Below are 15,393 nucleotides of genomic sequence, written 5' to 3'. Positions count from 1 at the left end.
GATATAGGGCCTGTCTGGAAGGGCCCAGAGATCTGTTCTTGCTCCAGTAGTCCATTGTAAAAAGCTGTCCAAATCTTCAACGCTTTGCAGTCTGTCATGCGTGCCAAGGATGCTCAGTCAGCTACTGGGAAAATGTTGAGCATGACTAGCCCTTAGGTTAATTATTGCTGTATGTCTGTCTGCAGTGGGTGAAGCTATTGAGATGCTGCCCTCAGAGTGACCTGAAGATTTCGCCAAGTTCCTTAGCAATATGAGGCACATGTGTGGGTGGGACACGGCCATAGGAGAGGCTTTCATTGCCAACTTATAAGGCATGACAAGCCAGTGTCTTTCCTTTGAGAGCGGAGTGGAAATTTACAGTGAATGGGGGGAAAAAGGAAACAGGTCCATCTCATTGTCCGGAGGAATTTTAATTCATTTTATACAGCATAATAAACATTCAAAAGCTGCAATTTTAGAGCTGCATTAAAAGCCTCATAATATAAAGCCACAAAGTATATTGTTTTAGTCTGTCCTGTCAGTGACTTATTATATGGTCCCTTTGAAAGTGTTCCTAGTTCTTCTAAGAACTCTCTGCACATCCCGGTTAGAATTTGGTACAACCTTGCACATTGTCTTCAACTTTAAGATTGAAGTGATGCTTTAAATGTGAAACAAATCTAACTTTTAGGCTGATGATTCTGGTGCTTCTGAAAGAACAGCTTTGCCCTCCTTTTAAACAAGAATCAGTGCCATGGTTGGTGTGCTGTCGCACGCTGGGCCTGTGCATAAGACTGTAGACAGGACATAAATTCCGTGTGCCCAACGGGCCGCCGGGGCTGCCTCAGATTAAAGGCCCTTGGATTTCCTTAAAACAGAGTCTTTAGATTGCTTAAAGGTTCAACAATGTTCTTTATTAATGAAAACAAACAGGTACTTTAAAGCTTTCTTAACAGTCTATTGGCTCTCGCAATCTTGTCCACAGGGAACAGGCACTATCTTCATAAACTGTAATTTAACTAATGCGGAAATCCTTAACTTCTAAACTGGGCAGTCTGTCTTTGCCTCTGTTGGCATGGAGCCCCTACACCCGGTACCAACTGCTTCTGGCTTCCGCGAGTGACCCTTACCAAGCAGAGCTTTGTAGACTTCCAGGGGGAAAAGGAAGGAATTCAGGCTTCGGTGATGGCTGACTGAAGTCCCTCAGTGAAGGAGCTGTAAGGCTGTATAATCCTCGGCCAAGCTATGGGACCTTTCTCCCTGGCCAAGCTGTAGAAGACGAAGCTTTCGACAGGAGCTCTTGGTATTATGTCCTGTGTGAAAGGCTTCTCTGTGTGGACTGAACCCAAACTGGCTCCTAAAACCCAAAAAGGGGGCGGGACCAGGGAACCTAATGATAATTGACAGGTGGCTTGCCCTATGATTGCAGCCAAAAGAAGCCACCTATCTGCAGAGTCCCTGAAACTTAGGACTACAACAAACATTAAATGCATAGCAAACAAAATTGGAGCTCCTGGTGCAGTTGTACCTGCACAGTTGGGTCAATTTTTCATTCCAAGGCCATAGTCCTGATGAAAAGGTTTCTTCCTCCAAACTATAATTAGCTCTAACATGTTGACTCTGAGGCCCCTTCTACACTGCCATATAATCCAGATTATTGAAACAGATAATCCATGTTACCTGCTTTATAATCCAGTTCAAAGAAGATAATCTCACCATGTTAAAACATGGGATGTGGCTCTTAATGAGACATGCTGCATTATCACGGGGTGTCTGCACCCTACACCACTGGAGAAATTACACTGTTTAGCCGGTATTGCACCACCTGAGATTCACCGGGAAGTAGCAACCAATAGTGAAAGGACCAAGGGAGTGACATCTCCGGCCCATCCTCTGTTTGGGTATCAGCCAGCAAGCCAACGACTTAAAGCAAGAAATAGTTTTCTAAGATCTACAGAGACACTCACTGGAACACCTCAGCAAGTGAGAGTCCAAAAGTGGCAGCCTCAAATCCAGAACCTCAATCAAATGAGAGACTCCCTCCTGGGCACACAGAAAACTGGGCGACTTGGAAGGCGCTGAACAGACTGCGCTCTGGCACCACGAGGTGCAGAACCAATCTTCAGAAATCGGGCTACAAAGTGGAATCCACGACATGCGAGTGTGGAGAAGAGCAAACTACAGACCACCTGATGCGATGCAATCTGTGCCCTGCTAAATGCACAATGGAGGACCTTCTTGCGGCAACACCAGAGGCACTCCAAGTCGCCAACTACTGGTCAAAGGACATTTAATCAGCTACCAAGTTTGCAAACTTTGTGTTTTGTTTGTTTGTTTGTTAAAAAATGCAACACAATTGTTTGGTCTGCTCCTGACACGATAAATAAATAAATCCTCAGAGGACCTCACAACCTCTGAGGATGCCTGCCATAGAAGCAGGCAAAACGTCAGGAGAGAATGCTTCTAGAACATGGCCATATAGCCTGAAAAATCTATAACCACCCACAAGTAAAGTTGATTATTTCCCATTTTCAAAGTACACCTTTGCCTATGAGTGCCTGACAAAATGGACCTTGCCTTATGTGACAGGATCCGTAGAAAACAGTAGCCAAAGAGTGTCAGAGACGGGCTACAAGTGTGTGTGATGAGGTTCTAGAATTTTTTTTGTATTTTTTTCCTTCATGACTTTGCTGTTCAGCAATGTGACTTTCCAATTTTGGAGTCACGTGTATACTGCTTTTTGATAGCATTGTGGACGCAGTTTCCACTATGTTTGACGATGCTTATCTTATCTTGCTTCAGATCTAGGAGAGCATTTATGCGTCAACCTGTCACTTTCATATGCCACTGTTCAAAAGCAAGATTTATTGTTTCTAGATTTTTGTTTACTTTTTGAAGATCTTAAGGTTATATTTCTCCCAATAAAGAAAGGAAGCGATAGAAAAAGTCAAGATGGAATTTGAAAATAAAAATCCAGATGGGCTACTGTGTTGATCTATTGCAGGCAAAATAGCAGAGTCTTCTTGCAAATTTTCGTTTGACAAGTTTTATTTGACATACAGCTTACCAACTGCATCTGATGACATGGGCAAGTCATGAAAGTTTATATCAAATAAAACTTAATAGATGTTAACACCCATGTATCTCGGACATTTTGGTATCCCACAGTAGCATTTTGTGGAATCACCCAGAGGTGGACCTAAAATGATGAACTAGAAATACTGGTCAATGGAAATATTAGAAGCATACTTTGTAAGCTCACACCCAACATAGTTCTAGGATAGTGTTGTCGGTTTTAGGATAGTGTTGCCAGATAGTGTCTAGATCAGCGTTTCTCAACCTGGGGGTCAGGACCCCTGAGGGGGTCATGAGGGGGTGTCAGAGGGGTCACCAAAGACCATCCAAAAATACAGTATTTTCTGTTGGTCATGGGGGTTCTGTGTGGAAAGTTTGGCCCAATTCTATCATTGGTGGTGTTCAGAATTCTCTTTAATTATAGGTGAACTATAAATCTCAGCAACCACAACTCCCAAATATCACGGTCTATTTTCCCCAAATTCCACCAGTGCTCACATTTGGGCATATTGAGTATTCCTGTCAAGTTTGGTCCAGATCCATCATTGATCGAGTCCACAGTGCTCTCTGGATGTAGGTGAACTACAACTCCAAAATTCAAGGTCAATGCCCATCAAACCCTTCCAGTATTTTCTATCGGTCATGGGAGTTCTGTGTGTCAAGTTTGGTTCAATTCCATCCTTTGTGGAGTTTAGAATGCTCTTTGATTGTAGGTGAACTATAAATGCCAACAACTATAACTCCCAAATGACATTATCAAGCCCACCCCTCAACCCCAGCAGCATTCAAATTTGGGCATATTGGGTATTAGTGCCAAACTTGGTCCAGTGAATGAATGATATCCTGGATATCAGGTATTTACATTACAATTCGTAACAGAAACAAAATGACACTTATGAAGTAGCAACGAAAATAATGTTATGGTTGGGGGTCAACACAACATGAGGAACTGTATGAAGGGGTCGTGGCATTCAGAAGGTTGAGAAACACTGGTCTAGATCCAGGGATGTCATGCTACCCCTCTATTCTGCCTTGGTTAGACCAGACCTGGAATATTGTGTCCAATTCTGGGCACCACAATTGAAGAGAGGTATTGACAAGCTGGAATGTGTCCAGAGGAGGGTGACTAAAATGATCAAGAGTCTGGAGAACAAGCCCTATGAGGAGTGGCTTAGAGCTGGGCATGTTTAGCCTGAAGAAGAGAAGGCTGAAAGGAGACATGATGAGGGCCATGTATAAATACGAGAGAGGACATCAAAGAAGGAGCCTCCACCACACTCCGGGGCAAAGAGAGTTCCACTGCTGAATGGCTCTCACGGTCAGGAAGTTCTTCCTAATGTTCAGATGGGATCTCCTTTCTTGTAGTTTGAAGCCATTGTTCCACATCCTACTCTCCAGGGCAGCACAAAATAAGCTTGCTCCCTCCTCCCTGTGGCTTCCTCTCACATACTTATACATGGCTATCATGTCTTCTTTCAGCCTTCTCTTCTTCAGGCTAAACATGCCCAGCTCTTTAAGCCATTCCTCATAGGGCTTGTTCTCCAGACCCTTGATTATTTTAGTCGCCCTCCTCTGGACACATTCCAGCTTGTCAATATCTCTCTTCAATTGTGGTGCCCAGAATTGGACACAATATTCCAGATGTGGTCTGACCAAGGCAGAATAGAGGGTTAGCATGACTTCCCTGGATCTAGACACTATACTCCTATTGATGCAGGCCAAAATCCCGTTGGCTTTTTTCTGCCTGTCTTGCATTTATTACTGTTGAACTTCATTTTTTTTTTACTTTTGGCCCATCTCTCTAATCTGTTTAGATTGTTTTGAATCCTGCTCCTGCCTTCTGGAGTATTGGCCATCCCTCGCAATTGCGGAAGTCCTGATAATTTTTTTTAAGGAATTAAAATTATGTTTTTATTTTAATGCCATTGGGAAACTATAAATCATTGTCAGTGGGGGGGGGGGGGTTCACGTTCGACAACACAGTGACTCTATTGTTAGATGAAGTCTGCTCTGATAATATATCAGCTTTGTTATTGAATTTCTTGCAGAAAAAAATTAAATTAGTCAGAAAATTCACTGGGAATGTTGAATGGACCACGGGAGCATTGCTGGATCTTATTGCAACATTTATTGCTAATCTGAAATCCGACAGTTTCACAAGTTACTACAAATAAATATAGAGGAGATCCAATGCCATGTTATCTTTGAATTAACTCAAGCAAGGGAAAATAAGGGAAAAGTCCATGAGCTAAGTTTAGCAACAGAGGGGAAGTGACACGCAAGAACAAAGGGTCAAGTCAGCAGCCAAGTTTTGTTCTTAAGATACTACACTATTATCTCTCAAGTAACCAAGGAACTAGCCTTGTGCTGACCTGTCATGCAGCAAGGTGAGGCCACGCAGAGGAATGAAGTGGCAGAGAAGTCTATGCACTCAAGGGGAACCTGAGATATGCAGAAAAATGTTACTTTGAGGGAAAATACCCACAACAGTGGCCCTTATTTCCCATGCCAGTAAGGTAATGCTCAAGATCCTGCAAGGAAGACTCCAGCAATACATAGAGCGAGAGTTGCCAGATGTACAAGCTGGGTTTAGAAAAGGCAGAGGAACGAGAGACCAGATTGCCAATATCCGCTGGATAATGGAGAAAGGCAGGGAGTTTCAGAAAAACATCTATTTTTTGCTTCATTGACTATTCTAAAGCCTTTGACTGTGTGGGTCATAATAAATTGTGGCAAGTTCTTGGTGGGATGGGCATCCCAAGCCACCTTGTCTCTCTCCTGAGGAATCTGTATAAGGACCAAGTAGCAACAGTCAGAACTGACCACGGAACAACAGACTGGTTCAAGATTGGGAAAGGCGTACGGCAAGGCTGCATCCTCTCACCCAACCTTTTTAACTTGTATGCAGAACACATCATGCGATGTGCGGGGCTTGAGGAATGCAAAGCTGGGGTGAAAATTGCTGGAAGAAACATCAACAACCTCAGATATGCAGATGACACCACTCTGATGGCCGAAAGCGAGGAGGAGCTGAGGAGCCTTCTAAACAAGGTGAAAGAAGAAAGCGCAAAAGCCGGGTTGCAGCTAAACATCAAAAAAACCAAGATCATGGCAACAAGAATGATTGACAACTGGAAAATAGAGGGAGAAACCGTGGAGGCCGTGACAGACTTTGTATTTCTAGGTGCAAAGATGACTGCAGATGCAGACTGTGGCCAGGAAATCAGAAGACACTTACTTCTTGGGAGGAGAGCAATGTCCAGTCTCGATAAAATAGTAAAGAGTAGAGACATCGCACTGGCAACAAAGATCCGCCTAGTCAAAGCCATGGTATTCCCTGTAGTAACCTACGGATGTGAGAGCTGGACCTTAGGGAAGGCTGAGCGAAGGAAGATCGATGCTTTTGAGCTGTGGTGTTGGAGGAAAGTTCTGAGAGTGCCTTGGACTGCGAGAAGATCCAACCAGTCCATCCTCCAGGAAATAAAGCCCGACTGCTCACTGGAGGGAAGGATACTAGAGACAAAGTTGAAGTACTTTGGCCACATCATGAGGAGACATCAAAGTCTAGAGGAGACAATTATGCTGGGGAAAGTGGAAGGTAAAAGGAAGATGGGCCGACCAAGGGCAAGATGGATGGATGGCATCCTTGAAGTGACTGGACTGACCATGAAGGAGCTGAGGGTGGTGACGGCCAACAGGGAGCTCTGGCGTGGGCTGGTCCATGAGGTCACCCACAACAACCCTAGCAGACTGAAGGACAAACAGATTCATGCTACAGTACATATCACATCAAAATGTTTTAAGTTAATGTACTAAGAAGTGTTTTTTTGCAAAGGAAAAAAGCTATCATAGTGCTTCTTTGCTGGGAAAAGCACACAGGGCTCCCATGACCAACAGAACACACTGGAATGGTTTGGTGGGCATTGACCTTGAGTTTGGGAGTTGTAGTTCACCTACATCCAGAGAGCACTGTGGACTCAAACAATGACGGATCTGGACCAAACTTGGTACGAATATTCCATATGCCCAAATATGAACACAGATGGAGTTTAAGGGAAATAGACCTTGACTTTTGGGAGTTGTAGTTGCTGGGATTTATAGTTCACCTACAATCAAAGAGCATTCTGAAACCACAAACGACAGAAATGGGGCAAACTTCCCACACAGAACCCCCATGACCAACAGAAAATACTTAAGGCCATCCAGTCCAACTCTCTTCACCAGGACAAGAAAATGTAATCAGAGCCCTCCTGACAAAGAGCCATCCAGTCATAAATATAGATAGATACGATTCTCTCTCACACACAGATATAGTATCATAGATTTGAAAGAGACCCTTAAAGAAGGACTATGACATGTTGCATATTCCAGAGTAGGCAAACCCCACACTCTCCACATCAACACTGACAAAGAAACAACAAGAAATACTGTTTACTCACTAGTATAAAGGAATTACAGATATTAGAAACCAACACTTTCTCATTACTGATGCGGAGCATCTTCCCCCCCCCCCCCCCAAGTATTTGTAGTTCGCCAAGGGCCGGACAATGGATTCTGTTGCTTCCTGACCCAGCACACATAACTGGGTTCCTGTTTCCTCTTTGTGAATTCTCTGGCTTGTGCACTGGACCCTGGACCCTGATCAGGGAAATGTAGTTTCCCAAAGGACATAGCTTCACAGATCGCAACCCGGAAGCCCCCCTTTGAACTCTCTTGCTTGCCCTCTCCTATTGACTTTCTGCTCCACATCCCGGACTGTTTTCAGCCACGTTTTGGACACAAACCTTCGGCTCAGGCTTGCTCCGATTTGCAAGCAGTCTCCACTTCCGTGTGCCTTTCACCAGGAGCCCGTGAATTTCTTCCAATAATAAAATGACTGAATATTATTATCTTTAATAAACCTTGCTGGGTTGGGGATGGGAATTCATTTATGAAATGTATGAAGAACATGAAGCATGTAGAATGTATATAATGGATATCTATCACATGAAATGTATCCTGCCTCCCTTCCCCACCTTTCTCCCTCTGAACTTTGCCCCAAAGAAAGGAATGTGACCTGAGGTTACTGTTAAGAGGAAATCCCATTTCCTCAAAAGTAAATCCATCCATATTTGCATCTGCATGGGCCGTGGTTGATCCTATCTCGAGGCTCGTTTTCAGAGCAGACAATGGGCTGAGAGATAGGTCAACAGAAACTCTGGTAAAAGACTGATTAACTCAACTTTTGGTGTTTGTTGAAGCTCCTTTGTCTACAGGGCCCCCCTGTTTACAGAGTTTTGAGATCCAAATGCCATCAACAGCCCCTTTTCATATTTTCTCTCAAATCCAATCACCAGACCAGGAAACTCTTTGTTTCTCCTGTCTGCCACCCCACTGGCAAACACAAAGGCTCGGAAATCAGCTGGCGAGTGCCCCCTGGGCACTCCGCTCCCCCTGCGCTGTCAAACTTCGTCCCGCCTCCTGGCCTCTGATTGGACCATCTCCGGAGGCGCTAGGAAGGCTCCGATTGGCCCCCTGGAGGCAGCAGCGCCCGCTGGTTGGTTGAGAGGCGGGACATGCAGCCAAGCCTCCTCCCAGCTGTTCCAGGGCCAGCCAATCAGGGCAAAGCCAGCTGAAGGAGGGCGGGCGGGATTTTCAAACTGATTTTCCTTTGTTCTGACTGTATAAAAATGCCTGGAACTTCTGTGAATGTATGCTTGTATGTGAACTATCACTGCAATCGCATCCTTTTCAGCTGAATCGCAGAAATAAACGCCTTGGTCACTGGATACCTCTTCAGCCTCTGGTGAGATTAATTCTTAATATTCTTGCGCTTTGGATTGGCTCTCGCTGGCTGCTCACCAAGGTCAAAGACCCCATTAGTGGTCTTCAGGGATCTCCCTCGCTGGGAGGGCCCCACAAAAAGAGCTCGATAACATTACTTTATTTTCCAGATCACCAGACTGGGCCGCAGCAACGTGTGGCAGGGGACAGCTAGTAGAATATAAATATCCATATGAACTTCGTAAACAAATAAACACAGCAAAGCTTATTTTCAGAATTTGAATGCAATCTGGATATTGATTTGTATGTATCATTTATTTTTAAAAGGATTGCACCACTATACATTCAAGGTTTGCTTGGGCCCTCCCACATCGCCTCGTATAACGCAGAATATCAAGGCTGATAATCCACAATATCTGCTTTGAACTGGATTGTCTGAGACCACATTGTCATATAATCCAGTTCAATGTGGATTTTATACAGCTGTGTGGAAGGGACCATAGATAAATGTTTTTTTTGTGTCCCAGTATGCCACAATTAATAATTAACTTTAAATAACTCCCTTATATACTCTCAATAGTGACCATAAATACCTTTTACCTTGAGTTTAATAACAGTGACAAGTCATTTTCCTATGAAATAATCTCGAAGCAATTTACTTAGCTGATAGATAACATTAGATTATCCATCTGTTGATGTACCGGCTCTTACAGACACATTATGCTGAGACCGGATATCCGAAGAGACCAAAATCCACTAATTGCAGTAATGCAAATGTATCTAAATTAACTCAATGTATACATACAAATACAAATGTCAATAAAACATAGGGTTGTTACATTCACATTAAACAGAAATAATTGGATTGTCGAAGGCTTTCATGGCCGGAATCACTGGGTTGTTGTATGTTTTTTCGTGCTATATGGCCATATTCTAGAGGCATTTCTCCTGACGTTTCGCCTGCATCTATGGCAAGCATCCTCAGAGGTAGTGAGGTCTGTTGGAACTAGAGAAAAGGGTTTATATATCTGTGGAATGACCAGGGTGGGACAAAGGACTTTTGTCTGCTGGAGCTAGGTGTGAATGTTTCAACTGACCACCTTGATTAGCATTTGATTGCCTGGCAGTGCCTGGAGCAATCTTTTGTTGAGAGGTGATTAGATGTCCTTGTTTGCTTCCTCTCTGTTGCTGTGCTGTTCTAATTTTAGAGTTTTTTTTAATACTAGTAGCCAGATTTTGTTCATTTTCATGGTTTCCTGGCACGTCGTCAGTGAGACTCCAGCCTTCGTCTGTCTTTCTTCACCACCATTGTGTAACACTAGAAAAAGTGCCATCTCTACTCTTGTTTACCAACAGGATTCTGAAATTATTTGTTCAATAAGAAAGATGTTCAATATTCAATCGGCGAATCCAATCTATATGAAGACCCGATGACCAGTGGTTCCTTATGTCCCCCAACCATGGAAGGAACCACAGAAGAAGATCGAAATTGCCCCATGGTGATCAGCCAAAGCTCAATGAGATCCAGAGTGGTCAGTTCATCCAAAGATGTGGAGCGAAGTGAAGATGATAAATACTTGTCAGTGAGGAACATCCATGAGGAACAGAGGAAGAAATCGTTTCTCCTGTGGATGAAGTGCTATCGTATGGAAGTACTGATCTACCATCTGCTATTTCCTTCCCAAATGAAGATCTTCCTGCTCCACCTGAAGAAAACGCTGGTGGGTCTGATTTCAGCCTTTCAGACGTCCCCTCTCCACCTGAAGAACTTGTCTTCCTGGAATCAGGAGAGCTTCGGTATGCCTCCGATGAAGACGCATCCATAACAGCGAATGGCTTGTCTTCCTTATCCGATGATCCTGGGCTGGAGGATCTGCCATCGCAGCCTCTGGCCTTAGCAGATGTGTCTTTGGGGCAATGAAAGGGAGATCTCCCTGGCACCAACTGCTTATCTGGTCCAGAGTGAAAGGGGGGGGGGGGGAGGGGGCAGAAGACAGTTTCATCTTGTCTCCTGTGCTTTACTAATAATATAATATAATGTAATATAACATACTAGCTTTACCCGCCACGCGTTGCTGTGGCCAGCCTTCTCTCCCTCTTTCTCTGCTTCTTTCACTCCTTCCTTCATTCCGTTTTCTTCTTTCCTTTCTTCCTTCCCTACCTGTTTACTTCCTTCCTTAGCTGTTTGCTTTCATCCTTCCTTCTTATTTCTTTCCTTCCCTGCGTCTTTCTCTCCTTCTTTCTCTTTTTGCTGTGTCTTTCCTCCCATCCCTTTTTTATTTCCTTCTCTCCTCCTTCCTTCTATACCTCTTTCCTTCCTCCTCCCTTTTTCTTTTCCTTCCTCTTTGTCTCCTTTCTTCCCTCTCTTTCTCTTTCCTTCCTTCCTTCGCTCTGTAGTTCCATACTTCCTTTTCTTTCTTTCTTTCTTTCTTTCTTTCTTTCTTTCTTTCTTTCTTTCCTTCCCTCCCTTTCTCTTCTTCATTTGCTTTCTTTCCTCCCTTGCCTTTTCTTCTGTCCTTTCTTCCTTCCTTTCCTTCATTCCTACACCTTCCCTTCCGCTCCTTTCTTCTTCCTTCCTTTTCTCCCTTGTTTCCCATGCTCCTACTCTCTCTTTCTTCTTTCTTTCCTACCTTTCTTCCCTCATATACTTTCCCAACTTCTTCCTTCCTTTTTTCATACATCTTTCCTTCCTTCCCTCCTTTTGTTTATTCCTACCTTTCTTCTCTGATATACCTTCCTTCCTTCCTTCACCTTCCCTTCCCACTTTTCTTCTTTCTTTCCTTCTTTCCTTCTTTCCTTCCTTCCTTCCTATTTACACCCCTTCCCCTCATTTCCGTCCCTCCTTCCCTCACCCATTTCCTTCCCTCCTTCCCATTCCTTATCGTCCCCAATGGCGGCGTCCTTCCTTCCCTGGAGCAAGGGGCGGCCTGGGCCGGGCGTGGCAGAGGCCGAAGGGTTGTCCTCGGGAGAAGCGGGTCACGGCCTCTCCCGGGCGGGCCACGAAGGTGCGCAGCGGGGGCCTCACGGGCAGCCTCCGCTGGTCCAGCCCCGGGAAGGCCACCAGCTATCCGGGCCCATGGAAGGTGGACAGCCCCCTGCGCCGCACGTGCACCAGGCTGGCCCCCAGCGTGCACAGGCGGGTGAGCTCCCACTCCCAGGCTGGGGCTTCAGCGTCGGTGCCTAGGCCACGCTCAGTTTGGCATGGGGTAGGGGCGGGGCGGCGATGAGAGGGGCCGTGGCTTGCATGAAGGGGGCGTGATGCGGCCATGTGCGCGCACCGGGCGACTCGCGCCGGGACTCCTCTGCGCATGCTCCGTTTGGTTGTGTAATTGTGAGTTTGTTGTTATGTTTTTTTGAGTTGTGATTAGTGTTCTGCATACCTTGTGGTTTGAGGTATGCGTACGCCAAGTTTGGTGATTTTTCGCGTTTTGTGGCCCCTAACGATGCCCTTTTGGATTTTATATATATAGATTGTATATACATATAATATTTATAATATTACAAATTAATACAGTATAATACTACTACTAATAATACAATATTATAATTATAAATTTTATATTACATGTAATAATACTAATAATATTACAATATAATGGTATAGTACAATATAGTAATATATAATACTGATATTGTACCCCTTTGGGGTGAGAAGGGCGGCATATAAATGTTGTAAATAAATAAATAATGTTGGTACATTTGCAAGAAACCATTATAATCTTTGATTCTGTTATGTATTTGTGGTGAGTGTGGCTTGCATATGAGTGGGTGGAGGGAATTATTTTCGTATTCTAGTTTAATAATCAGTCCCACATGAAAATAATGCCTGAAGGCTTACTCGTGCTGCCCACTCAAAAACATCAGACGACACTGGTCCCAACTTTCCATTCATCCCACACCATCATTAATGTGTTACTGAATGATGCTCCAGGAGCTAACGAGAGGCTTGATGAGAAGGTAGCTTAAATGATGGAAAGTAATTTTCAGTCGTTATGCTTTTATGTTTATTGATTCAGCTAGCAGAGAGATAATAATTAACATCAGTTATCTAGTAAACCTGTGAACTTGTTCCTGAAGCACAACCTGCTGGGTTAACAGCAGCTATTATGTTTGTGACCTTCTCTGATTATTGTTTCAGAGAAGAAAGGAATGCTCATTGTCTGTATCAAGAACAGCTTGGAAGCCAGAGGGGAGGAAAATGAACAAGGCTAGACAAACGGCACTATTTAGGAATTTGGTTATACCCCACTGGGCTAGGGATACATTACCTGTTATATATTGTGTACAAAATAGATATATGTGTGATCACCTCCATGCATACAGCTGTTTTGGGGGCCTCCAGTCCAGATTGTGGTCACAAAACTGTGTGAAGGGGGTTTAGCTATTTCATTTTTCATGTATATTATTTGTTTATTATTTGGGTTGTTGTAGGTTTTTTCGGGCTATATGGCCATGGTCTAGAGGCATTATCTCCTGATGTTTCGCCTGCATCTATCGCAAGCATCCTCGGAGGTAGTGAGGTCTGTTGGAACTAGGAAAAGGGGTTTATATATCTGTGGAATGATCAGGGTGAGACAAAGGACTCTTGTCTGCTGGAGCTAGGCATGAATGTTTCAACTGATCACCTTGATTAGCAAAGCAAGCAAAGTTTATTGAATAGTCTATTGACCGCATCAACATTAAAAACAAAAACAGACAACAATCACCATCCCAAGACCCCCACAACAGCGAACCAACACACATTAGGTTAAAAGATGACTAAAAATATTATCATTAAAATGTCAAGATAAAATTTCATGCCACAAAAATTAAAAACGAAGGTTAAAATGAAGGTTAAAATAGCTATTACACAATCCCAAGCCACTTCAGATATCTGCGTCACCCCTACAGTTTACCCCAATCGCCTCCAGATACGCAGTTCTCAGCTGCGTTGCTTTATAAAGCAAAAGGGCTGTTTGGTGTGTTATCTTAGCATTCTGGCCAGCCATTAAGAATATAGTTTTGATATGGGGATCCCAGTGAGTCTTCTGTATGATGAATGGTCCGAGGTATTGATTTCTCTCTTTGTTGTCCAAAATACAATTAAACAGTACATGTGTAATATCCTCTACCTCTGTCGCCCCACAGATACAAAAACGCTCATTATATGGAACTTGGTTAAACCTTCCATGTTTAACCATTGTATCTGTCTGTTTGAATCGGATTCTAGTGAATACCCTCCTTAGATGTTTAGGCATTTCTGTCTTTAGGTATTCGGCTGTTTGAAAAGTATGTTTAAAGCGACTTAACCATTTCAGTGAGCCGGCTTTACTAAGAGTGGCAATGTCTTTCCTGTATTCGTTGTGCCACCATTTTTGGATCTAATTCCTCTAGTAGATTTCGGTATAGAATTGGAAGTCCACAAGTCCTGATGTATTTTGTCAGTTGCACTAGCCAAAAGGAATAACCTTGATTAGCATACAATGGCCTGACTGTGCCTGGAGCAAACGTTTGTTGAGAGGTGATTAGATGTTTGTTTCCTCTCTGTTGTTGTGCTGTTGCAATTTTAGAGTTTTTTTTAATACTGGTAGCCAGATTTTGGACCACTCTCACAACCACCATGTCAGACTACACAGAGAAGCCATTGAAATACACAAGCATGTGGACAATTTCAACAGAAAGGAAGAAACCATGAAAATGAACAAAATCTGAGGATGCTTGCCATAGATGCAGGCGAAACGTCAGGAGAGAATGCCTCTAGACCATGGCCATACAGCCCGAAAAAACCTACAACAACCCAAACATTACATTTTTATTTATATAGATATCACTTGAGTTCAAGTGAATTGGCCACTCTCTGCCAAGAATGGTTGAGGAGAATGTCAGCATTCCATATGTCTAGTAACTAGATCATGGCCATATAGCCCGAAAAAACCTACAACAACCCAGTGATTCCGGCCATGAAAGCCTTCGACAATATATTTATTATTTATTTCAAACATGTGTACTCCGTTCTTCTCAACACCCGAGGGGGGGGGGGGGGACTCACGGCGACTTACAATTGGCAGCAATTTGATGCCAAACATACATTGTAACAGTATAACACAGATTCAACATTAATTAAAGCATTAGATTATAAAATAGCAATTTAAAACATTTAAAACATTATTGTTACAATAACAATATAACTGCATCCAAGTTCAATTGAGAGACCTGGTCCAAAGCCTGTGCATTATCATTTAAAATCTAACATTGCGACCGCTGTTAGGCCTGCTGGCCAAATAACTGGTCCTAAAACCATGTCTTGAGTTTTTGCCTGAAGGAGAGGAACGATGGAGCTGATCTGATTTCCCTGAGGAGTGTGTTCCACAGATGGGGGCCACCACTGAGAAGGCCCTGTCTCTTGTGCCCATCAATCGCATTTGTGAAGAGGGCAGGACCGAGAGCAGGGCTTCCCTGGACAATCTTAAACTCCAGTGTGGATCATAGAGGGAGATACGTTCAGACAAGTAAGCTGGGACAGAACCATAAAGGGCTTTATAGGCCAAGACCAGCACTTTGAATTGTGCTCGGAACTGGACTAGTGGTCCAGCCAGT

The sequence above is a fragment of the Anolis sagrei genome, chromosome 5 (genome assembly GCF_037176765.1).
Source record: "Anolis sagrei isolate rAnoSag1 chromosome 5, rAnoSag1.mat, whole genome shotgun sequence".
Taxonomy (NCBI): domain Eukaryota; kingdom Metazoa; phylum Chordata; class Lepidosauria; order Squamata; family Dactyloidae; genus Anolis; species Anolis sagrei.
The sequence above is the reverse complement of the archived record's forward strand: the minus strand, read 5'-3'. Positions refer to the sequence as shown.